The following is a 27,372-nucleotide window of genomic DNA, read 5'->3' on the forward strand; positions in this document are numbered from 1 at the left end:
ACTTCCTGATTCTGGTCTGACGCCACCCACTCCGGCCGTCTTTGTGACAAGCTTCAACTGGTTTGATGTTGGATATGACTCCATCAAAGTAACAATCAACTAGACGACTATAGCTCCAGATACAGGTACAAACTGTTTTGGCAAATCTATGGTATTTTCATAGCATTAGGAGAATGTGAATAATAATAATAATAATAATAATAATAATAATAATAATAATAATATCTGCTGTAGCATTAGCTGAATTTTCATTAAACTACAATAGTAATGGGAACTACAGAATTGTACACTGTAGCACTTCAATTTTTAATGTCCTTGTTTTTAAAGTGTAATTACTGTTATTTGCCAGTAGGAGTGCAATGAGTAACTTGAGTCTAAGCTTGTGACTTAGGCCAGAGGTGGCCTAATGATAATGAGGTGACAAATATAACAATACAAAACATGATGTCTGACCAAAACAATGCAAAACACATCCCAAGTTCAGCCATATAGTGATAACGTCAAAAAGTTACACAATTCAAGTTTATCAATACACAATATCACAAACCTTTTTAATGGGTGGCCAATCTTCATAGCTCATTAGTCTTGTCACTGGTCTCTCACCAAGGCCACAATGTCCATTTTGGTAATGTGGGGACCAGAAATGAACAAAGTAGTCTCACCAGTGCATTATACAAAACCTCCTTTGTACTTTACACTTTTTACTAGTCAAGAATTCTGTTTACCTTTTTAATTTCTTCCCCACACTGTCTGGTTCCTGACAGCAATGAGTGCATTACAACTCCAAGGTATTTCTCTTGGTGCGCCTCTGCTAGTTCTTTACCACCCATTTGGTATTTAGATTCTACGTGTGTGTGTCCATTATGTATGGCAGATATGGCAAACACTTAACGTATTGTGTACTTCTGTTGAAGGATGAGACTATTAGCCATTTTGGCACTGTGCCTCTGTGGCACTCTTGCTGTAGAGGACATCTGCACAGCAAAACCCCAGGACCTTCCTCTCCCCCCCCATGTGCATCTACCGCAGCCCAGAGCTGAACCAGTCAGAGGGAGAACTGGAGCAAGCCCCCCATGCCACAAACCCCCGTGTGTGGGAGCTCTCCAAGGCCAACAGCCGCTTTGCCCTGTCCTTCTACAAGTCCCTGGCTGCCTCCAAGCCAACAAAAGCAACATCTTCATGTCTCCTATCAGCATCTCCACTGCCTTCGCCATGACCAAGCTCGGGGCCTGTGATAAGACACTGGAAGAGATCATGCGTGTAAGTGGTGCTGGGGTTGCCTGGTCCAGTGTTACATGTTAAATACTTGCATGAAACCTCATACTTTAAGATATACTGCCTAGTAAGGGTAGCGCCGAAAAAGTCGACAGGTCGACTACAAAAGTAACAGTCGATCTCAGGAACTGAGAAAAGTCAACTAATCACATGCTTCAATTTCAAAGCAGCAGCAGCAACATAGTCATGATTTTGTGTGTGTTTTAGTGTATATAGTAGCAGACTAGCTATGTCAATATTTTAATAGTATTCAGCTTTTTTTAATTGAAACGGAAAGTAATTGTTAAACGTGTGGTTTTAGATGAACAGAAGGCCAGTTATCCTTTGCAATCTATTACATATAAATAAGGCCCTGTGAAAATCACGATTTCACGGGCTGCACGGAAATCGTGAAATTAGCCCAATAGCGCGATTTTTACAATATTCTTAAGAAATAAAAATAATTTCATAATTATTTGTATTTCATACAAAAAAAATCATATTAACTAAACTGTACAGCTATGTGCCTGTGTGTAATATTCACCATGCACACAGTGCTGTGCAGTGATTATGTCATGTCACTATATGCAATCTAAGCGGGATATTAAAATACTACACACTGTAAACAAGAAAATGGATGTCTCTAAAAAGGCTAAAAATGTTCACGTAAAGCTAAAAATGATCACATAAAGCAGTATCTGCAAGAGTTTACATAGCAATGGAGGTGTGCTCTTGTTCTGTGTGTCCTGCAACATTTCTGTAGATCACTACCGAAACTACCACGGTAAAGTTAGCTTGACGTTTGATATTTGACTCGCACTAACCTGACAAAAAGTTAGAGTGTATGAAATCTTCCTCTACTTCTCTGCTATTCAAATCTGAAATCAGTTCAAAAATACCTTCTACCAATCAAACAGTACATGTCTGATGAAATGTGTGATCTAATTACCCCACAATCCAAAGTAATAAGGTTGATATAGTAGTCTATCAAAGTAATCAGACCAATTATTTTACTAAATTTAACTTTGACTGTATGTAACTGCTTTGCTTTAAAAAGTAAAACTTTTTAAACTTCTTCCACTACCACAAAAATACTTTTAAAGAACTAAAGCAAGCCCCACAACTTTACTTGTAAAGTTACCATCTAGTTGCTTTTCACAAATTATTCTTAGGATTCACATGTAAAACAGAGGCTGTGAAACAATTCACAGTTGGTCTTTAAATTAAAGTTGGTTTGAGCACTCTAGCTTCTGTGGTTGGCGAGATACAGCCATTTTCATTCATGTCGGGTTAGCTTGAGTCGAATATCAAACGAATATCGAACGTCAAGCTAACTTTACCGCGGTACCGAACCTCGTCTGTTGACAGGCATTTAGATTCACCGAAAAGAGAAAGACGGAAATCCAGAGCAGTACTACGACTGCTTTACTTGTAAAGAAACAAAAAAACGGTGACTTCCATATTCCAAAAGTCCACAACTTTGACCTGACAGAGGCATTTGTTTGCGCAAATATCCCTTTTGAAAAATTGGACAACCAAAAATTACGGAAATTTTTCAGACAGTGTAGCAAATGGTGGAGCGATTCCTTCATCAGCCCAGCTGAGACGTGAATACTTACCTGAAGTTGCCGAGTATCACAAGCAGGAGATTATGGAATTGGTAAAACAGGTTGCTTGTCAGTAGTTACACTGACGAGTCGACAGATGCACAAGATAAGTATGGGTTACACATTGTATTTGTTTTGCAAGACCTAAATGGTGAACATGCACCTGATGTACTAGAACTGAAAGCTGTCCTTGCAGATACACTTTACCTACAGGCTGTTAATTACAACACCGTTTCACAAGCTATTGTAAAGTGCTTGAGTAACTTTGATGTTAATTTTGATGTCAGTGCATTTATCTGTATATTTGCTGTTTAAAAAAAATAAATAAATAACCTGTACACATAATTTATTTTATAGTTCTGTGCACATTCCGCAAAATACAATACCCGTAACGATTTTCACAGGGCCTTACATATAAATTACATTTTAGAACATAAATAAATACTTAAAATGTAAAGCAGTTTTAAAATATAGTACACGTCCTGTATTCCAAAGGGAGCAATGTATTAGCTTTAGTAGGTTACAGGAGGCAAAATCAACACACTGTTTCTCCTCATAGCGTTACAGTGGACCCTACTGGCCAGGGACCAGTGAGCTCAAAGCAGACACTTATAGGACTGGCCCATTGTCCTCCACAGACCAGTACCTCGCCAACATTTACTGAAGAGCTTCTGGGTGTAAAGAGGTATAGGGTGCCATTGACCTTCAGTTCTTCTAAGCTGTTGTCAGGAATTGCTGTGGTGAGGGAGCATTATCGGACATTCTAGGGTAAAATAATTGTGTATTCTTAATGATAAACAAAATTACATTTAAAAAAAAACAAAGGTGTGAATCACTCTCCTTCAGGTGTTCCAGTTTGATACCATTAAAGAGAAGACATCCGACCAGGTCCATTTCTTCTAAGCCAACAAGTCGTCGGAGCTGATATCTGCCAACCGGCTCTTTGGGGACAAATCTCTGAACTTCAACCAGATCTACCAGGACATCAGCGAGCTGGTCTATAACGCCAAACTCATGCCTCTCAACTTCAAGGTAAGTAACAGTAATCGAGTGTTCACAGTTCTAGTATTCTGCACTCTAATTTAGCAGATAGAAAGCAGGCGTTGCTGAGTGTCCAGCTAGTAATCTGCTATTACTTGACAATCACAGTCACTAGGGTTACCTCTGAATTTGAACCATTGTCCAATATTGTTATATGGGAAATGTCTGCAGCAGCAGCTTTATTTTGCAGATGTTCCACAATGGCCATAGTATAAGTATCAATGTTTATGTCTGATACCAAAACTGTTTAGGCTGTTTCTTATCCAATCCAGCAAACATGTATTTTTATTTCAAAACATCTGGAACTACACTAGGTTAAAGGAAGTTCCCAGTGTGCTTCTCTTGCCTTCCAGGAAGTCTGTTACAGTTATACTCCCTTGGTCATTTTCACCTCAGTAGTGTCCTCTTACTGGCTGGAAGCATGTCAGTCAATAAAGGAAGCAGCTGAAGAGATGGGGACAATTTGACCCCATCAAACTGTCGATGAGTTCATCCAATTGTACACACGGTTAGTATTAGTCACTTAATGTAAGCAAAAACTATTTTGTATTATAAAATGGGTTGGGAGATATCTGCATCCTGACTGGCTGATAGGTATTCCAAGCCATTGAATTATTACAGTACAACCAACCAATTGGCCGCCATTTTTTCCCCAATACAAACAAAATAGTAATACAATGTCAGACTTCCTCCATGTAAATTTTAACTTGTTTGGTGACTCCAATGTCCATACATTGATGATTCAGACCGCAACAGTTCGGTAACGAAACCGACAGTAATAATTAAAAAAAAAAAAAAGGCCAGGGAAAAAAATGAAACCGTGAGTACTACAAGACACCTCCCTCTCTGTACTGCTGAAATTAATACAATTGAAGCCAATAAAGAAGAGTGGAATACTAAAAAAGTAACCACCTGGGCTGTGTCAGCTTTTAATGATTAGTCAGCACAAACAAAAAATAATATGGACTGTAAAACTGCACATAAGACTGAAATAAACACAGTTTTAAGAAGTTTCTTTGCTGAAGTGATAACATCAGTTGGCACACATATTCAGGTAGCAGCTACACAAGCTTGCGAGCTGGCCTGAATCGTTACATGCAACAACAAAAAGACAAGTCACAACATCACCCTGTTGTATCCCAAACAGACTTAAACAAACTTAAATCATTGATACTCAGGACGCAGATATCTCCCAACCCATTTTATAAGGTTGTTTAAGAAGCTATTGGGCAACAGCTGAGAAAGACAGGAAGTCCTGGAGTTACAAACTCCGCTACTCATCAAACAGTGCCACCTACTGCACAATCTGTCCAACTTTGTAACCAGCCATTTAATTTAGAAAACTGTACATTCCCTGGTACAGTCAACTTCATGAGACAAATACTGAAAATATTCTAATAATGTATTTAATTTATTATGAAATAATATGTTTATATATTAAATTCATTGGAACTATTACATTTATTGGAACTATTTTTCCTAGTTTAGGAAAAAATAAACCTATATTCGTTTTTAAATAAAAATGTGTCTACATCTTTATTTCTAAAAACTAGTAACCCATTTTATAAGTGCAATAAGACACTCCAGGGTGTTGGCTGTGCTAGAATAACCACACTTTCAGGGGCTAAAGGCCTTACTACGCCCCTGGGTGTGCAGTTATTCTAGAACAACCAACACTCTGGCATGTCTTATTGCTTACTTAATTTAGCGTTTATACGTTTATATAATGTAGTGCACGGTCTTGATGTTTCTATGCACACATTCGGAGCGTGCAAATATTTACAAATGCTCACAGTAGATTTTTTTTTTTTTTGATAATGTCATGAAACTGTCCATTTCCTGCTTCTTCTCTCTTTTTCTTGTTCTTCCAAAGTATTTTTACAGACCCCAAGCACTTTTATCCACCCATATTACAGAATATCCACGTTTATTGACAATGAACTTGTTTATGAGTCAACATGGAAAGCATGTACAAAACTTGTTTAGTATATGAAGGAAAGCACTTATTGTGACGTCTATATCATTTATATTAAATTATTTATTTCTGTTTTAAAATGTAACATTTGCCTGCAAAAAATCTTTCTTTATATAAATAAAAAAAAAAGGTCTGGTATAATGTGGGATTTGAACCTACAACTTTCAGTTTGCAAGCATGTTGACTCATCAGTGCTACACGATTAGTTGAGAAAATCAGTATTTTGAAAGGTGAAGTCAGCCAGCTGAGAATCCTCGTTAGTTATATTTTTGAGATTTTTCAAGTCATTATTCATCTTCATCATCCTCATTCTGAGATTCTGATCTTGGGCTCTGAAAATGTTTGGTTTCCTGTTACTGTAGCGCTTATTATGGTCCCTATTGGCGCAACTAAGTACAGTTTCCTCTCACCATACTGGTTGATGAGAGTAAAGCTGTTAGTGGTCCCCACTGGACAGAAAAACATTAATTTCTGAGAATTAGCTATGCTGAAGGATAGCCTATATATTTGGTAAAAGTAAAACATAAAGAAATAAATTAATTAATATAAATATTGAAATAAATGAATACATAAATCAATACATAGACTATTTATTTATTTATTTATTTATTTATCTATCTTGATATTTATTTAGTTTCACTATCATATACACACTGCCATTTACTACTGTATGAAACAAAAATAAATAGTTCTTATTCAATTGTATATTAGTGAAGATTTTTGTACATAAAGGTCGTCATGCTTTCATATATTTTACTTTCAAATTAAAAAATATATTGTAACGACCCAGACAATGTCTTTGTTGCAGGACTTGTTGTCTGTCCCGTTTTTCTCGTCTGTCTTTTATATATGTTACATGTATTGTAAGGGGAACAGGGAATTATTTACAGGGGTTGCAGAGCATTTTGAGAATTCAACGGGTGGCATGTATTAACAAGCCCGGATGCCCTGATGTCCAGTTTTTAAGTGAACCGCATAAGAAACACCAACCTTCCTATACTCTGTACCTTCCTATATTCTATACTTTGTCCCCATCGTTTGAATAATGCTGAGGACAATGAACATATCCACGTAATGTAAACAATCCAAGTGAGGGGCTGCACTCACGTGACCCCAGCAGGCTACACTGGTGGTATTTGCAACCACAGAGCTTCTTACCTCCAGTCACAGGAATTAGAAAGATATACAGTAAGATACTTGGAATTTGTGACCCCTACTGTACACCACCGGTGAGCGAGCACACTTTAATGTGATTTGACCAAGTTTCTTTTTTCCTTTTAAGAAAACGTACTTACCGGTACATGTTACAAACTAGATGGTAACTTTACAAGTAAAGTTGTGGGGCTTGCTTTAGGGAAAGTGGTCAAAATTTCAGTTGTTTAAAAAAGTTAGAGAAAATGTAGTTGATGCGGTTACTAAAACAGCTGTACCTCTTGACTGGTAAAAGTTATTTCTGTTTTGATTTCAGATTTCATATACTCTAACTTTTTGTCTTACTTGTTGGGAAAGTGGTCAAAGTAGCTGATTTGTGTCAAAAGTTACATCGTTTACAGTAAATAGAATGTTGGAAGACTGGGAGTTTTTAAACAATGGGGAGCTTTAGAATGTTGAAAAAAGTCCAATTAAAGTGAATGAAGATGGACAAGTAAAGTTTGAACGGCGTTTCTAGCTTAAACTGTGTAAGAGGAGTAGCGTGCCAAAGAAGAAGAATAAGAAGTATGTCGAAGATTTAAAGTGGGGACTCTTGCTTTGCAAGCCCCACTAATTAAAAAAAACACATTTTCAATAGTTTGTTACATGATTTCCATTACACGAGAGTAGATGTTAAAACTTCATGCTGATATGAACTCGTCTCTCGCCAAGATAAGCACCAACTAAGACGTAGCTTTACAGTAAACTAATGTGTTCCATATGTGTCTCCATCCATTTACGTTTCCTTCCATATGATGATGTAGATATCCTTCTGTCTGGTGTTGATGGCTGAAGTGTAATGCTGGATCCAGGGATCAGCTTATTGCCTCCCTAGCGCATCAGCACACACAACGGCTGCGATGCTGGCTCCGGGGATCAACCACAGTGCGGTCTCCCCAGCGCATCAGCATAACAACTGTCTGGATTGAGCTAAGTAGGGTACATCTCTGGGGTCTTCAAGTGGGCACCTTCCATCCTCTGTGTTTCGTCGACTAGCTCACGACACCTCAAGAGGGCTCGACAGTGATTCTGGCGTCCCAGAATCACCCCCCTCCGTCCCCCACTCAACTCAGCCCAGCTTACTTACCTGTACATCAGCGTTTCTTTCTTTCTATTGTGCTTGAGATCCCAAGCCAGAATCTTTCCGTCTCAACCACAGCCAGTTGCTGCTCCTCTCTGCTGCTTCAGATAAGTTCTTCACTGTGCGACGCAACTCTTGGCCACTGAATCCGACGTCTCTGAGGAACCGGGTTGTAGAGTGTGCCACAAATCCTCGACAACCCACCTTCACTGGGTAAACCCGGACTCTCCATCCTCGCTGTTCCACTTCAGTGGCTAGTTGAGCATACCCCAGTTTCTTCCTCTCATACGCCTCATCTACAGCATCCTCCCATGGCAGCATCCTCCCATGGCAAAATACAGTACTAATATGAATTATATACAGTATTTCTATGTTGTTTGTATATAAATGTTTAACATCTTTCGTTAAATAGACTCACAATTAAAACAATGTATATGACATATTTTAGTATAAGAGTGTCATAACTTTGTACACAAAATAATCTTTTGTTCTATGAAGCGTCAGTAACTAGAATCTGTATATTTCCTGTAAAATCAATTTCGGCGAGTGACAGCTAAACTGTGCTAAACTGTACTGTAGTAGGGTGTGGGAAGACACGAGACAGACACCAAGTTCGACTATGAAACGCCGGCACAGGCACCCAGATTTATTAGGGGGAGCTTAGTTGACAGGTGTTTACTTTTTTGTTCGGGGCACTCTACCAACAATGGTATTGTGCCCCGTCTTCATACAACATACGCAGATGTGTAATACAAAGTAACAATAAGTGAAAAGGCGAAAAAAAAAATACTTTAAGGAAAAACTACAAAATAAAGTGTGCAGATTTTTCCCGCGGCTTGTTGCTCCCTCTAGTGGGATGGGAACCCCGAGGAACAGGCACTGTTCTGGACCATCTCATACACTGTGGGACGGCTCAGTCCCGCTAAACTCGCTAACTAAAAACAATGTCACAGTAAATAACCCGTGTGGCTTGCTTGCACCCCAGGTCTGTAAGCCTTGCGCTGAATTGCCACTCCATCTCTCCGAGTTGACTTTTCAGGATTCGTCCGTGAAGTCACGTTCCACTATGTTTCCTGTGTGAACCAGAGAGGATACAAAACAGCGCCTTTTTATTAATTCATTCAGTCCCACCCCCAGCCAATGACAGAACGTCAGCCGATTTCCTCACAGCTGAGTCCCGTCAACAAAACATTGCCTGACAGCGTGGGAATACACGGAGAATACGAACCCCCTACAGGCTCCCGCATGCACCTGATCTCTCCCCTCTCACATGTACTAAAAGGACTGTGCTGTGCAAAAAAGGAGCACGGCATGAACAATATGTAAGGTACGTGCATAACGATTTCTGTTCAGTTTTCAAGTTGCCTGACATTACAGGTAGATGGAGGCTGTTTGCAATTAATAATAATAATAATAATAATAATAATAATAATAATAATAATAATAAACTTTATTTTATATACCGCCTTTAAAAGCAACATCTCAAAGCGCTTTACAGATATCTTCTTTAAAGATAAACAGAGGGAACAGATAACAATTCAAGATTAGTTGAGCGAAGGTTGCGTGAAGGGGTGTAGACTGATAAGAGATCAGATAAATACTGTGGAGCCAAAGCCTTAAAAATAAGATGTAAAATTTTAAAATCAACACGAAACCTGCCAGGCAACCAGTGCAGGGACTCTAGAACAGGAGTGATATGATCCCTGGCAAGTGACCTTGTCAGGATACGAGCTGCTGAGTTCTGAACATGTTGTAATTTGGACAGTGTGCTTTTGGAGACGCCTGCAAGCAGAGTGTTACAGTAATCAGTCCTCGAAAAAACAAATGCATGAACCAGCTTTTCAGCTACAGAAGCAGAAACCATAGGTCACACCCTAGCGATGTTTCTAAGGTGGAAAAATTATGCCTTAAGAGTATTCTGCACATGAGGTTAAAAAATTAATCCCAAATTTCTCATTTTGGGTCTAAACTCAAGCATAGTACAAATTTACAGCATTGATTTTACGTAACTGGTGGGCAGTGCTGTGCAATTGGCATATGCGGCATGTTTGCCCTCTGTTCTGCCCTAGTAAACCACGTTGGGCCGGGCTAAATACAGGTGTAGCTTACAGAGGGGGTGCCCCTCGCCAGGTACCTGCAGAGAAATCAGTGGCCCATCGTGATTTAACCCGTTAAATGCAAGGCTACTTATTCAACATAGATACATAAAGAGCAAATAAGAAGCTGAGCGATTGGCATATGTGGGAAGTGTACTCGCTGTTCTGCCCCAGTAAACCACGTTGGGCCAGGCTAAATACAGGTGTAGTTTGCAGAGTGGGGGTGCCCCTCGCCGGGTATCTGCAGAGAAATCAGCGATCCAATGTGATTTAACCTGTTAAATGCAAGGCTACTTATTCAACGTAGATACATAAAGAGCGAATAAGATGCGGAGTGATTGGAATATGTGGCATATTTACCCGCTGTTCTTCCCCAGTAAACCACGTTGGGCCGGGCTAAATACAAGTGTGGCTTGCATAGGGGTTGCCCCTTGTCAGGGACCGGCAGAGAAATCTGTGGCCCAAAGTGATTTTACCTGTTAAATTCAAGGCTACTTCTTCAACATAGACAAATACATTTATGCACTAAAAGCCAGCGAATAAGAAGCTGAGCGAATGAGAAGCTTGCGAATAAGAAGCCAACTTCAGCCTCATCTCTAAAACCACAGACGTGTGAAACGTTTGTATGTAAATGGAATGTGTGTATAGTAAAAAAAAAAGTGCTTTATTCCTAAACAGCAGTGTTTATACCTCATTATACCTGGACTCTTGACCGGAGGGTTGTGGGTTCAATCCCGGGTGAGGGACACTGCTGTTGTACCCTTGAGCAAGGTATTTTACCTAGATTCAGTATAAACAACTGGATAAATTGGTAATTGTATGTAAACATAATGTGATATAATTGTGACAATTGTAAGTTGCCCTGGATAAGGGTGTCTGCTAAAAAATAAACAATAATTTAAATGCAATCTGCTGAACTATTTGCATTTGACTTGGTATTTGTATATTCTGAAATATAAGAATTTGCATTTGAAATTCAAATCATGGGAAAGCTTCAAAAATATTTCAATTTTAAACACTTTTCAATTATAATGCTCATAAAAGTAGAGACTTTTTAGTATTGCTGGTAAAGTTGATTAACCTGAAATATGCAAACTAAAGGACACTTTTGAGAACTTCATGTTTATTAAACATAACAAACAAAACAAGTAAAAATAATAATTGTGCAATGCACACATATATAAATATATACACATATCTCATCATTTATGTCAGTTTTTCACAAACCTGGTCCTGCGGACCCATTGTGTCTGCTGTTTGTGTTCCAACTAAGTTCTCAATTATTAAATTGATCCCCCAATTGAACTAACAATTAGTGACTTAATACAATGTTAGACATAACTTGAAATATCCAACTCTTTTGGCTGCTTTCACAAACCCTGATCAGCACTAATCTTGGACTACTTTACCTGAGTTAACATTAGGTAGTTCTAGATTAGTGTGCAGCCAGCCATTTCTACAAATAATTCAAATGCTCTGATTAGACATTTTATTCATTCACTTGAGGGTTCAATTCGTAATTTAAAGCTCAGTTGGAACACAAATCAGCAAACACTGGGTCCTCAGGATCAAGATTGGGAAACATTGTTTTATGTAACTTGCTTCCTATATCGGTACATACCTGTTAATTATTATGAACTACGTGATTACTGTGTTTATGTTGTTATTATATAAACTGTTTTCCTTGTATGTCACCTTGGATAAAGGCCTCTGCCAAATTCATGTTAATAAATTAACATTTGTTGTATGGGAAAGTATTTGAAGTCCATTTAGTATTTGTCACATATTTGCATTTGTATTTAGTTTGGTAGTAAATGTATCACATTTGCATTTGTATTAAGCAGATTTGCAAGAACATTGACATTGCCACTGGTCTCATCAATTTCCTCTGGAAAACACAAGAATGCTCAAAACCATAACCATCAAATTTTACAATGGAGTCACCCATAACTTTCAACATTTATGCTCAAAGTTTGAAATCATGGATAGAGTCTACATTGTTCGAGAGCAGTTCCCAGTCATTGGTGCTCATGCAATCACCATTCACAAATGTCAGGGGATGACTCTAAACAGTTAGGGTGGATCGTGGTAACTCCATTTTCTCCTATGGACAAAGTTTCATTGCACTTTCCACTGTTACTTCCTTAAGCGGTATCCACCTTATCAACTTTGACCCCACCTGCATCTATGCATGTCAAACTGCAGTTGAAGAGTATATTCGGCTCACAGGGATTTATTGTCCGAAGTTGAAAAGCTTGAAGGAAACTAATACGCACAAGGGACACAAGGTAAAAGATCATGCACATTTCATTCACCGAGCCATCATTAATGTTTAGGAACAGCAAAAGCCTCAGTCTTCTAAGAGAACATTGCACTTACACATCCATTCAGAGGCTTGAGCAACCCCAGTTTCACCTCATGCTATGCAAATGCAACATTGCAGTGCCTTCTTCACTTGCAACCTCTGAAGGATTCATTAAAACACAGTCAACAAGAGGCTATCAGGAGCTTTGTTCACAAATAGGATCACTTGCCATCCACTGTGTCTCTAACTACTGTGGATATTTGTCACTTCTTAGGAGAACCTTTCAATAGAGGTGAGCAGCAACATGTTGCAGAGTTTATCACCAAATTGTCTGAAATTTGTCCTGAAGTATCTTGCATGGTTTCAGTCACAATAAGTCATGGCATTCTATGTACTACATGTAACTACTGCTCATCAAACCGAGAGGTGTTGTATATTTATCCTCTACATGTACCTGCTGGTACAGATTCCATGTGTTTGGAAGAACTCATTTATAGAAATGACAAATGGGCAATGATTCCTGGTAGTAAATGTAGGCAATGCAAAATTTCTCCAATCATGAAACGTGAATTTATTCAATCAGCACGGAGACTGATTGCAGTCCAACTTATGCTTTGGGAAACCAAACCAGACCGGACCGTTACAAAGTGACACAATGCTAAGTTTACTGCTGTGCAGAAGAGCACAAATACTGTGGACAACAGGAATTACAAATTAGATTCCATTATCATACACCAAGGACAGGATGTTACTTCAGAACACTATGTGTCTGTTCTTGCTGTGGGTGCTACTGGAAAATGGTGCATGCAAATGATGCACTTATTGAAGTCAAACCATGGTCAAGAAAAGCAAACAAAATGTATATGGCCTTTTATGAAGAGATCTAATGCTTTACAAATGCCTTAGCCTAAGTTCATAGACATAGGAACAGTGAAGGCAATCTGCCCAGCCTGACCTGTGTTGTGTTATATTTTGTGTTCAAGACTTGTTTTGTTTAATTATTTGTTTTCGCTCTGTGAGCAGTGTTTTTTTGTTTAAATATTTTATTTCTTTTTGTTATTTGTTAATAAAAACGGCAGGCAGCCGCGTCTTACTTTAAACTGCAGTGCCTGGTGTCAGAGTATTTTTCCCGTCCCTGCTTCTGTCTGACGTCACCGACTCGTCCAGCCTGTCACAACTACCCTTTATAACATTGTAGTTTTGTACCTACGTAAATATCAATATATCAATACCTACCAAAATAGACATATTGTTTTCACCTCTCATGCAACTATAAGAATATAATGTTTACACTTTCAATACTGTCCAAAAGTCCTTTCTACCATTATTTTACTTTCAAATGTTTTCTCATTTCTCTTATATTACTCTACTTATTATTCTCTTGTAATGTCTGACCATACACCTTCTTGAATATCTTTCCCTCGCTTTATTCATTATTTGATGAAGTAAAAAAAGAAGTGATACCTATAACAAAAACATTGTCAATGTAGAAAAACAAGTTAGAAAAACGCATCAGCCGTTTAAAGGGGTGATATCAAACACAAAAGCCCAAGTTAGGAGAAGCAATTAGGCCAATCTTGTCAAGCATCAAGCAAATAGGCACAATTGGAAAGGTGCTGGGGCCCAAGATTCACACAATTCTTGCTTCTAACTTGGTGCCTTTTTTTGATCGCTTCGCTCCACTTTATCGCTCCACTTTATCGCTCCACTTTATCGCTCCACTTTATCGCTCCACTTGAAATGCGCAGTGGTGCAGCGGGCTAAGGTCGTGTGCTCTTCAAGAACATCATGTTGCAAGTTCAAACCACTTGAAATGCTCTTTGTATGACTTGAAGTGACTGAGACACACTCACACACACTGAGACTGTTTCGGTGTGTGTGTATCAGTGTGTGTGTGTTTCAGAGTGTTTGTGTCTCAGAGTGTTTGTGTCTCAGTGTGTGTGTGTTTGTGTCATTGTGTGTGTGTCTCAGTGTATGTGTGTCTCAGTGTGTGTGTGTCAGTTTGTGTGTGTGCCTCAGTGTGTGTGTGTGTGTGAGTTTATCGCTCCACTTTATCGCTCCACTTGAAATGCTCTTTGTATGACTTGAAGTGAGTGAGAGACACACTCACACACTGAGATACACACACACACTGAGATATATATAGCAGGATTTAACCTAGCTAGTCATACTTTCACTCCAACTACATAACCTCTGTGCTTCAAAGATTCACATCTTAACCTTTCAACAGACTAGGCTACTGTTTACATTTATCCAAATGTTGTTATTCCCATAATATGTGCGTGTGTGTTATTATTAGTAACGTGTTACAATAGCTAATTGCTTCTGCATTTCACATTGTTTATTGTGCGTGAGAATGCCATTTTACTAGACATAACATGTTATTTTGTTTTGTTGGATTTTATGTAAACACCAACTGTTGTTTTAAGAACATTTCATTCAGTTTCACCAATTTGTCCATTGGATTTCATTGCAATTGATCACTGATTCTTCTATGGGGTTAATGTACGCTTTACAAAGTTGTGAATTGCACACAAATTCGCAGAGGAACAGCCCTTCGAACCAATTGGGCCAGCCGTTCAGTAAGTACAAATATTTATAGATTTTTACTTTGCTGCATTCTAATATGATATTGTAATGTCATGTTATACAACAATAAATACAATAAATAAATAAATACAATTTATTTGTGCACAGTTGTGGGTTTGGTGCTGGCCTTAAGCGACAGCTCTGGATCATGTTAGCTGTCTAACAAGAACAAGTATAATTAGACATGACAAACAAACAAAACACTCACCGTTATTTTACAGTTCTCCTTTCTCGGTTCAACCTTAACCATAACAAAAGTAACAGATCACCTAGCCACGTCCCCTTTTGTACCGACAGTCATGCCTCCTTGGTTAGCGAGTGCAACCGTTTCTCCTCCAATCTGCGGTTGCCACATCGCTTCCCTTTTGGGGCGATGACTTGATGTACTGTAGCTCCACCCCCTTTCTAGTTGGCCGACTTCCACCTTTCCTTTGGAGTTAATTGTCAGACCATCCAGTCCGGGGCACTCTGTTCCCTTTACACAGCACCTTCACAGGTCAGGAGGGAGATTTATAACCAAGATTCATTCATTCTATGTCACATATCCCACCGCTCAGAGTCGGGCCAAAGGAACACTTGGCTAAATCTACTTTTCCCATTACTTCCCCCTCCCGGGAAAAATAATCTGCATTTTGGTGGTCTTTCCCTGCACGGTGAATCATATGATACACAAAGGGCTGCAATGCCAGATACCACCGAGTTATCCGGGGATTGCTGTCTTTCATTGTGCTTAACCACTTGAGTGGGCCATGGTCTGTGACAAGATCGAATGAATGTCCTAGGAGGTAGTATTGTAAAGAATGAATAGCCCATTAAATGGCCAAGCACTCCTTTTTTTAGTTGCACTCCTGGGGGGAGCATCTTTTTTTACTGAGATACATGATCTGTTCTACTCCGTCTAACTTTTGGGACAAAACTGCCCCCAGACCAACATTCGGTGTGGAGGATGAATCTCTTGTTAAAATCTGCTTGATAGTGTCAAATGCCCTCTTACATTCTCCTGACCATTTAATTAAATTTGGAGTGCTCTTTTTAGTGAGATTCACTAGAGGGTTGACCACTGTGGCATACTCGGGGATGAATCGGTGGTAATAACCGGCCAACCCCACTAGAGACCTCACCTGAGACTTGGTTTTGGGGATTGCCGTGTCCATCAAAGCCTGGACTTTGGTGACAATGGGTTTCACCCGTCCATGTCCCATAATAAATCCCAAATATTGAGTTTCTGTTTTGGCAAAAGCACATTTTCTCAAGTTGGCTGTCAGCTGGGCTACCCTTAGGCTGAAGGCCATAATCCTAACCAGATGCTTTCGCCAGGTGGAGCTGTAAATAACCACATCATCAATATATGTTGCTGCATACTCATGATGCGGGTGTAAGACCTGTTCCATCAGTCTATGAAAGGCAGCTGGCGCATCATGTAGCCCAAACAGCATGGTTATAAAGTGAAACAGACCATCCGGAGTTGAAAATGCAGTTTTCTTTCTAGAACTGCGGGTTAAGGGAATCTGCCAGTATTCCTTCGTCAGGTCCAAAGTGGAGATGAACCTAGCCATTCCCAGTCTGTCGAGAAGCTCGTGGACCCAAGGCATGGGGTAGGCATCAAAATTGGCAATAGCATTTACCTCACGGAAATCAATGCAGAAGCGGTTGGTGCCATCCTTTTTGGCGACTATCACAATCAGACTGCACCACTCGCTCCTGGAAGGTTCAATCACCCCATGTTCGAGCATCGCCCGTACCTCTTTGCTAATGCCACCTTGACGACTTTCTGGGATCCGGTAAGGTCTCTCTCACACTGTGACACCTGGAGGAGTGATAATAGCATATTCAACTCTAATGATCACTCTACAGGAACATAAACATATAGACAGATCGACAGCAATCAAAATAAACAAATAAATAATCAGGACGATGAGGGAATAATAATAATGAAAACAAATATGTTGTTCAACACAACAAGGGCATATCTGGGCAAGAACAAGACAAGGCAACACAAAAAGAAAAAAACTAGAGCAACCAAAAAACAAAAATAATACAATGACAGTGACAACTCAGAATATGTCCCAAGTCCGAATTTTTTAAATGTCCAGGCTTCACAATTGTGAGGTATAACACATGGTATAGACAAATCTGTTGCACCCCAATATTAGCTTTTGTTCACTTTACAAGAGTTATAATGCAAGAATAAAAAATAAATAAATAGAGACTTGGTTAGATCTCACCAACTTATCCTGTCTAAATTGCCCAAGGCAGACTTGAGCGCGATGAATATAAAATTGTTGAATATTTTTGTAATCCACAAGGAGATGCATGAAATCCAATCCAGCATAAAACACACAAAAAAAAACATCCAGAGCAAACAACTAATCCAGTGTAAGAGCAAAGTATTGTAAGGCTGTGGGTTACCTTCGGTTCCTGGGGATCCGTAGCGTGGACAAATGAAACAGGTCAGGCGCTTGATCTTGCTTAAAGTCTCGGTCAGGTTTTATTAAACAGCGACTCCAATATACAGGCTCAGCAATAGTAGAAACACACAACGTATTTGGCCAGCAGACAGTATAGAAACTGTGATACGATTACAGTTAGAAAATAATAAAAGTAACAGGATGCAGTCGGGATTGATCTGCACTCTACCACGTCTCCCGCACAACAACCAACTCCTCCTCTTCTCCCAGCATTCTCTCTCCTCTCTCTAGCTACGGGAGCTGTTAAGGTATAAAATAATATACGCACACTCTCCCCCTGCAAACACAGGGAATTCCACCTTAATAGGTACTTTGCCTTGAAAAGTGACTTTACCAGTACTCGGTTGAACAAACAAACTATAACTATCTGGGGTCTGTTTGGAAGTTGTAGTTTTGCTACTAGGCACTTGAGAATTGACGGTAGTTGAGCTGGTATTTTTAGCAATCTTTAGAAATAGATCAAGTTTCAAACCTAGCTTGCAGCTACTGATCTCTTCTAATGAAACAGTCAACTACTGATTGCTGTAAATGATTCAACTCCATCCTAAACATAAACAATTGCTCCAATCTAGTAAATGTTCTAGTACCTCAAAATGTCCTCCTGATGCACTGTTCTCACAAGCAAACCCTTAATTTCTGTTTCAACTGCAGCGAGACGTTCATTAACGTGTGCCAATTGATCAACCATATCCTGCAACTCTACTTGCCCTCTTAATTCTTCCTCACTAGCTAGGGGGAGGCGGTAAAGCAGTCTCATCTAACGGCAACCCCAGCTGAGGCTCATTGTCACTAATATAAAGCTCATCTAGGCTTGTAATTAGATCCTGTACAGGATATCTGTGTGTAACAAAAGATCCTGTTATGAAATCAAAAGGTAAACTACATCCCATGTCATCATTCTCGTAAGGGTCTGTACCAAGCTCTGAAGTTGAAACAATACTACCTTCTCAGCATCTGCTTTAAGGTCTGATTGAAACATTCCATCAAACCGTCTGTCTGTGGATGATGAACAGAGGTTCAGATGGGATGTATTTTAAGTATTTTGTATACTTGCTGTAATCTTTGAGACAAGAAGTTTGTTCCATGATAAGTCAATATCTCTGGGGATCCCTACTCTGGCTATAATCTGCACTATTTCTGTGGCTATCGCAGATGCACTTGTAGACCTCAATGGAACTGCTTCCGGGTATCGTGTTGCATAATCTACCACCACTAACACATGCGTATACCCGGAATAATAAGGTAGCAAAGGGCCTACAATGTCCATCGCAATGCATTCAAAGGGGGGTGGAAATAATTGGCAGTGGGGCTAAAAGGGTGGGGCAAACTCGACCCGGCGCTACTCGCTGGCCATCTGGGCATGTGGCTACATATCTCGACATATCATTATAAAGTCCTACCCAATAAAATCAAGCCAATATGTGTTCCCTAGTTTTATCGACTCCGAGTTGTCCCGAAAAGGGGATGTCATGAACAAGCCTCATGACCTCGGACCTATAAGACTTTGGAATCATTAATTATGTTACAGGCTGTCCTGTGCCCATGGCAGGGTTCACCCTATATAACAGTTGCCCTTTTATAATGAAATGTGGCTATACTAGCCGCCCAGTGCCTTCAACATCCTTAGCTGCAATAGACGGGACCTGCCCCCAAGTGTGCACCAGTGTGGAATCGTTTTTCTGGTCCAACACTAGGTCCGCGCTTGAGTCCCACATGTGTGGTATATTGAGAGGGGCTGGAGTAGCCTCTGCCCTGGATAGCCCAGTAACCTCGCCCGCTCGGTCACACTGCATACCAACCCCCTTTGACTGGCATTTGTTACCATCAGAGCATTCTCCAACCAGACCCCAGCCTTGTCTCATTGATGTCCCTCCCATTTTTTGATTCATCTCTCTTTTTTGGTTTTTCTAGGATGAAAAGTGGGGGAAAACATATTGGTTACAAAATGGGAAAATCTCACCAATCGGTTCCCCTTTCTCTTTTTCTGCCACGTTTACCAGTAATTCTGTGTGACTGACAGAATTACTGGATGTGGTAACCTTTCCGCCACCCCTACTACCAGGTGATGTTTGATCGGACCTACCGATAAACCTACTTTTAGTACGGGTATGTCGCAATGTCTCCATGGATACAGGAGATCGCCATCTGACCTTGTGGCTGCCACGACACACCGCCCAAGAGAGCCATTCGAATTAAGGTCTGCTCACATCCTGTGTCCACTAATGCGTGGATTTTCACTTTCCCTACAACCACAATACAAGGCCCCTCCCGACCATTTCCCCATCGCTTACCCACTTCTGATGCCAAATAACATGCTGCCACGTCACACTCCATTATCGATGGGCATGACCTGGCGAGGTGTCCTGGCTGTTGGCACCTGAAACAAATAGGAGGGGCAGAGGGAGCTGAAGTTAAGTATCTATCCCGTTGCTGATAAGGCAATGGGGCAGGGCAGCAAATCTACCCCAGCTGGGGGCCAACCTTGGTCTCCATGATGAGAAGGTAAGGTTGCCCAGGTGCTGGTCGTGCTGGGAGAGGAGGTGGTGCTCGGCTACTCCCCAATCAGGCAGGGCCCTAGCTGGCTAGCCCAGAACTCTTTTAGCCATGATGTGGTGGTAGCCAACCACTCAAACGTGACCTCCGGGTCATCCTCCGCCGTCATCTTTTGTGCCGTGCCTTTGGGGCCGTGTGGCAATGTGCCCCGCCCCTGTGTGCATTTCTGTGTTATATGTTGCGTGGGGTGTGTTAATGTTGGTGTATAGATATTGCTGCACGGGATATAAATGGGTGTGTGTAGCACGAGTTATTTAAAATGTATAATTGCGTTTAGGCACGGGTATTGCACTTCATTTCACGTGCATTTAAAGTATGTAATAATATGTGAGCACAGAGTTGCACAGAATTAACTCACGTGCTGGGATTGACGTGAATAATTAATTAGTAATTGAATCCCGGCACAACAGTATATATAGATCCACGTTTTACTCATTCGGGGTTGTGTATTCAGGGCGAAAGAACAGGAGAGAGAAAGAGAGAGAGGAGGTAATAATAATAATAATAATAATAATAATAGTAATAATAAAAGTAAACAACGGCTACGAGTGCTGGAAGCACCAGCACTGTACTTGTTTTGTGTTTAGTGTTCGTGCCCTGTTTGTTAGTGTCTGTTCATTTTGTTTGTCTGTTTATTTTGTCCACCAGCGTGTGGAAGCGACATCGTGGGAGAAGTACGAGTGGACAAGTACAACGCAGTTAGAAGCAGAAAGGAGGAATTACATCTTTAAATCTGGAGTTGCTTTAATCAGAAAACATTGCAGCTTAAAGCCTTAAAGCTGCATGTATTTTTCTGATAACAAGCTGGAACTCGGAGCAGCTGATTCAAATCCCGCTGCGTTCTGAGACACGGGGGAGGGGCTGAGCCCGCAGCACAAACAAACAAAAGGCAGGCAGTCTTCCCAGCGACAGCGTGTGGAAGCAACATCATGGGAGAAGTACGATTGGACAAGTGCAACGCAGTTAGAAGCAGTTGAAAGCAGGTTTACAGCTGCAGAAGCTAAATTAAACTTCCAAAAAAAAAAAAAAAAAAAACGAACCATGGTCTCAAGCCAGTAATCTGTGACAACTGCATGATGTGGGAAATCCGAGAAAACCCAACAGAGCTCAACCAAGTGTGTGTAAAGTGCCGCACCATCCAGGACTTGCTTCACCGATTAAGCCTGCTAGAAAAGGAGCTGGAGGAAATGAGACAGCAACAGGAGCTTGAGGGGCTGACACACCCACAATTCATGGAAGTCTGCACCCCTAGCAGACTGAAAGCCACCAGGGAGATGGAAGAGAGTCGAAACAGCTGGGTTCAGATAGGCAGAAGCAGGGAAAAACAGACACTTCATCAAACACAACCACCAGAAATCCAGACATCCAATAAATTAGAGCCACTTCAACATTTAGATGACCAAAACCAACATCAAGAGAATGAAAGAAACAACATCCAGGACCCTATAAACAGTGCTGGCCAGGCAGCAAAAAGAAGGGAGGTCATGATTGCTGGGGACTCCATATTGAGAAACACAGCAAGTTCAGTTCGCAGTTTGGACCCCCTAAATACAACAGTGTGCTGCCTTCCAGGAGACTCTGTCAAGCACATCACTGAGAACGTGGACAGGCTCCTAGAACGAACAGGAGACGACCCGGTAGTAGTCATCCACATCGGTACAAACAACATTGGAAGAGACAGACCTAGATCTCTGCAAAACAAATTCAGAGAGCTAGGAAGGAAATTAAAAGACAAGACCAAAACTGTGGTATTTTCTGGGATACTGCCGGCACCTTGCAAAGGACCATATGGACAGCTGGAAATACAAAATCAAAATGCATGGCTGAAATCATGGTGCACACAGGAAGGCTTCACCTTTCTTGAACATTGGACCACATTCTACAACAAGGACTATCTATATAGGTGGGGCGGACTGCACTTAAACAGAAAGGAAACCAATCTACTTGGAGAAAGGATCCTTGAGGAGGTCCAGAAGCATTTAAACTATTATTATTATTATTATTATTATTAATATTATTTATTTCTTAGCAGACTCTTACAACTTACAATTGTTACAAGATATCACATTATACATTATTTCACATTATACAGATATCACATTATTTTTACATACAATTACCCATTTATACAGTTGGGTTTTTACTGGAGCAATCTAGGTAAAGTACCTTGCTCAAGGGTACAACAGCAGTGTCCCCCACTGGGGATTGAACCCACAACCCTCTGGTCAAGAGTCCAGAGCACTAACCACTACTCCACATAGAAAGGAAGGGGGGAGAAAACAAAAAAACAGAAGGGAGACCACATCAAAACAAGGGCAACAACTCAGGTAAGACAACTATTAAATGTATTATCTTAATGCTAGAAGTCTCAGAAACAAAATGTTAGAACTTGAAGCTACTGCACTAACAAGTAACTACGATGTGATAGGTGTTACAGAAACTTGGTTGTCTGAGAGTGATGGAGGTGAATATAATATTAGTGGTTACACAATATAGGAAAGACAGGCAGGACAGAAGACTATAAGAAATAGTCTTGAAGCCCTGGTGTTAAATCAGGACAAAGAAAACAACACCGAATCAATATGGGTCAGAATAATGGACACAAATTCAAAGGGCATAATAATAGGAGCATGCTATAGACCGCCAAATTCAGACGCCGAGCAAAATAATCTGTTATACAATGACATTAGAAATGAGTGTAGAAAAGGAGAAGCCATACTAATGGGGGATTTCAACTTCCCCCATATAAAATGGGAAAACCCGATGGGGGTGGACGAAATTGAAATGGTGGAAATGAGAAATGACTACTTCCTAACGCAATTTGTCAAGGCACCGACTAGAGGGGAGGCATGCCTTGACTTAGTCTTTTCAAATAATGAAGACAGAATAACTAAAACAGAGGTCAGAGAGCCATTGGCAAACTCAGACCACAACATGGCCTCATTTGAAGTATTTTTTAAAACCCCAAAAGTAATGACTAAAGCTAAGGTTTACAATTTTAGAAAAGCAAACTACGAAGGTATGAAACAGAGACTAACAGAAGTAGATTGGAGTAAAATAGAGAAAACATCCACAGAAAAAGAATGGCAGTTTTTTTTTTAAATGTAGTATTAGAGGCGCAAAACAATTACATTCCAAAAGTAGACCAATCTAAATCTAAAACAAAATGGCCAAAATGGTTTAATAGATCAATTAAAAAATATATTCAGCGAAAAAAGGCACTTTACAGAACGTTTAAAAGGGACCAAAAACAAAGTACACAGAAAGAGTACTTGGAACTGCAAACACAAGTAAAAAAGGAAGTTAGAAAGGCCAAGAGAGAGATAGAAATCAATATTGCTAAGGGGGCTAAAACCAATTCCAAAATGTTTTTCCAATATTATAACAGCAAGAGAACATTCAAAGAGGAGGTTAAATGTCTAAGACACACAAATGGCAAAATCATAGATGAAGAAAAGAAATAGCAAATATATTAAATGATTACTTTTGACAGGTTTTTACAAAGGAGGACACTGACAACATGCCCGACATGTCGACCTGTTCCTATCCAATTTTAAATAACTTTAGCATAACACAGGCAGAAGTGTTAAAGGGACTAGGAGCTCTTAAAATAAACAAATCCCCTGGGCCGGATGAGATCCTCCCAATAGTACTCAAAGAAATGAAAGAAGTTATTTACAAACCGCTAACCAAGATCATGCAACAGTCTCTTGACACAGGGGTTGTACCGACAGACTGGAAAATAGCAAATGTAATACCAATCCACAAAAAGGGAGACAAAGCCGAACCAGGTAACTACAGACCAATAAGCCTGACTTCTATTATATGTAAACTTATGGAAACTATAATAAGATCCAAAATGGAAAATTACCTATATGGTGACAATATCTTGGGAGACAGTCAGCATGGTTTTAGGAAAGGGAGATCGTGTCTGACTAACCTACTTGACTTTTTTGAGGATGCAACATTGAAAATGGATAATTGCAAAGCATACAACATGGTTGTGGGAGGGTGCGGATATTCACTGACACGGGAGACAGAAATGGTAGTTGACAACACCACACAGGTGCTCAGTTTTATTATTTTCTTTTTGTACTCTGGTGAGGTGTACTGATTTCGTTGAGCCCGTAGAGGGCGCTTGTGGTCCGTGGTCTGGCTACCAGCTATGGTATCCAGAAACAACGGGGAATACCACGGCAGGGTACTCAGCTGCAGTCCCGCACTCGCAGGTGCTCACAAATTATAAAAACGAAAAAGGCAAAAAGAAACAGGGAAAATAAAACACAGTAAGGAAAAACTACAAAATAAATGTGCTGCACTTCGCAGCGTGAATCTCCCCAGTCGCCGCTACCCGTACGACCCGGGACTCCGTCCTACACTCTGCTGTCTCACTGAACAACAATACTGGGGCTGCCCAACGATCCCCCACTTTTCCCTTTCTTTCTTTAAAATTATTTTCTTTGACTTTTCTTTCCGGGCGTTTGTTATCCTCCCGTCAGAGAATTGTGAGGGACTGGAACCAACTCCCCAGTAATGTTGTTGAAGCTGACACCCTGGGATCCTTCAAGAAGCTGCTTGATGAGATTCTGGGATCAATAAGCTACTAACAACCAAACGAGCAAGATGGGCTGAATGGCCTCCTCTCGTTTGTAAACTTTCGTATGTTCTTATGTTCTTATGTCCTGAGTTGTGTTTTGTTCAAACCTTTTATTTACAATAAACCAGCGCAAGCAAGCGCATTTACCATTTCATCCATCCTGTCTGTTTTGTTCATTTCCTGGTTCTGACGTCACCACTCAGCCTGTCACAGGCCATCATCACGGGTCTTGGCGATGCGTTGGGCAGCATTGCGATACCCACCCTCTCGATAAGATCTGTATACCTCTCCTCTCTCCTTCTCTCCTCGGCCTCCCATCTGCTATCCAGTGTTCCCAGCAGCGTCCACAGTGTAGCGTGATCCTTCCCGTGTTCTGACACCATGTGTGGCAAAATGGTTTGCAGTGCGCAGGTGTAGAGGTGATGTGATTACGAAACAGAAGACAGACAACAAAGTTCACTATCCAAACAGAAACGTTTATTTATAATCCCGGTCTGGTGACCACAAAGAATAATCCCAGGCAATACACAGCAATTGGTATTGCACCGTTTCAAAACAACGGGTTACAGTCCCGAAAGAATAAACATAGTTCGAAAGAATAAACACAGTAGAACACACACAAAGATACACACACAATCACAAGTCCAGAGTGAGTGCTAAGGTGCTAGTGGTTAAATACAATTTATTCGTGCACAGTTGTGAAGTGGGTTTGGTGCTGGCCTTGAGCGACAGCTCTGGATCGTGTTAGCCGTCTAACAAGAACAAACAAGTAGAATTAGACATGACAAACAAACAAAACACTCACGTTATTTTACAGTTCTCCTTTCTTGGTTCGACCTTAACCATAACAAAAGGAATAGATCGCTTAGCCACGTCCCCTTTTGTACCGTCAGTCATGCACCTTTAGTTAGCAAGTGCAACTGTTTCTCCTCCAATCTGCGGTTGCCACATCGCTTCCCTTCTGGGGCGATGAGTTGGTGTACCGTAGCTCTGTCCCGTTTCTAGTTGGCCGACTTCCACCTTTCCCTTGGAATGAATTGTCAGACCATCCAGTCCAGGGCACTCTGTTCCCTTTACACAGCGCCCTCACAAGTCTGGAGGGAGATTTATAACCAAGATTCATTCTTTCTCTGTCACAGGCAGATATATTAACAGTAAGATGAATAAAGCAACAAATTGCTGTTGGATTTAAGAGCAAGTAACAATTTAATAGAAGTAAATTTACAGTTAGTCGCTGAAAGCGATAACTTACTGTTGCATATAACACAATTACAATTAAGAGCAACTAGAGCAAGTGCACAACACAGTTAAGTGGATGTACAATACTATAGAAAGTAGTTTATCTTGTGTGTCAGCAGGTGCTTAAGGCAGTTAATATAGGGCTGGTAGGTGATGTAATTGCACATCAAGACATAAGCCCCGATATCTGCTTATGGTATTGGTGCTACGCTTCAGTGCAAGAGGTCCCAGATTTGTGCCCGCCCTCCGCCTGTGGAAAGCCTCTGCCTGCGGGAACCGTGGTTCATTACAATAAATTGTATTGTGATATATATAAATGTGTTTTACTGTAATTTCTGTTGCTTTATTGTTTTGGAATACTTTTGGCATAAAAGGCGCTATATAAATAAAATTTGATTTTATTTGCAATTATTTATATAATTCAACTGTGCCACATTACGGGGAGTTACATTTCATGTCCCACATTTCATATGTAGTGGACAATTTGACCGGTCTGGTAGTTCTAGGTATGAGGGCATTATATATCCCTTATTTTTGCAATCCCACGTTTCACACATTGTCAGGATAATTAATACATATATTTTGACAATAAACATGTATTCTTTATTCTTGTACCTGCACTTAACTATTTCTTGCACTTCTTCCACCTGCTCTATTGGCTCTTAAACGGCTGTGGCGGAGTGTTTCTGTTTATTTGTTTGGCCATCGCGCCTTTTTGTTTGGTGTTTGTTTCGTTTTATTTAAACCTTTTGTTCAGTTTCACCCACCACAATTCCTTGTTTTTCAAATGTTTGTGATATTCTTTGAGTGCTGGATGCAGAAGCAGCTATCTTGTTTGTTTATGTCCGTGTTATCTCTGTGGTGTCGGGGCTATCTGTATTCATGAGATACGCCCCCTTTATTCGGCTTCTCTCGGCTCCTATCGGTCTCACTCTGCCATTGAATGGTTTTCTCGGCTTTTTCCAGAGAAAAAACGACTAGAGACCTGTTTTTTACATCTTTTTGATGATGTTGGACAGGGTCCGACATTGGACCGGAAAGGGAAAATTGCAATGTAGGACCAGGTCCGACATAGGACCGCAAAGGGTTAAAACACTGATGATGGACATTGGTAACTCAATTTTCTCCTGTGGCAAAAGTTTTGTGGCACTTTCCAGAGTTCGTTCCTTAAGTGGCGTACACCTTATCAACTTTGACCCCACCCGCATTAAGGCACTTGAAATTGCAGTTGCAGAGTACAGCAGGGGGACTTTATGACCTCAGTTGAGAAGCTTGAAGCAGACCAACACACACAAGGGATCCATGGTGATCGTTTGCACAAGATTGTTTGTTTTTCCTATGTCAAGCCATCACCAACGTTCAGGAACAGCATAGGC

General features: G+C 40.5%; 1 pseudogene; it reads left to right on the forward strand.

Moving 5' to 3' along the window:
• The first annotated feature begins 267 nt into the window (after nt 1-267).
• Nucleotides 268-21,154, forward strand: LOC131696716 (antithrombin-III-like; annotated as a pseudogene).
• The last annotated feature ends 6,218 nt before the right edge of the window (nt 21,155-27,372 follow it).

This window comes from Acipenser ruthenus, chromosome 12 (assembly GCF_902713425.1).
Source record: "Acipenser ruthenus chromosome 12, fAciRut3.2 maternal haplotype, whole genome shotgun sequence".
Taxonomy (NCBI): Eukaryota; Metazoa; Chordata; class Actinopteri; order Acipenseriformes; family Acipenseridae; genus Acipenser; species Acipenser ruthenus.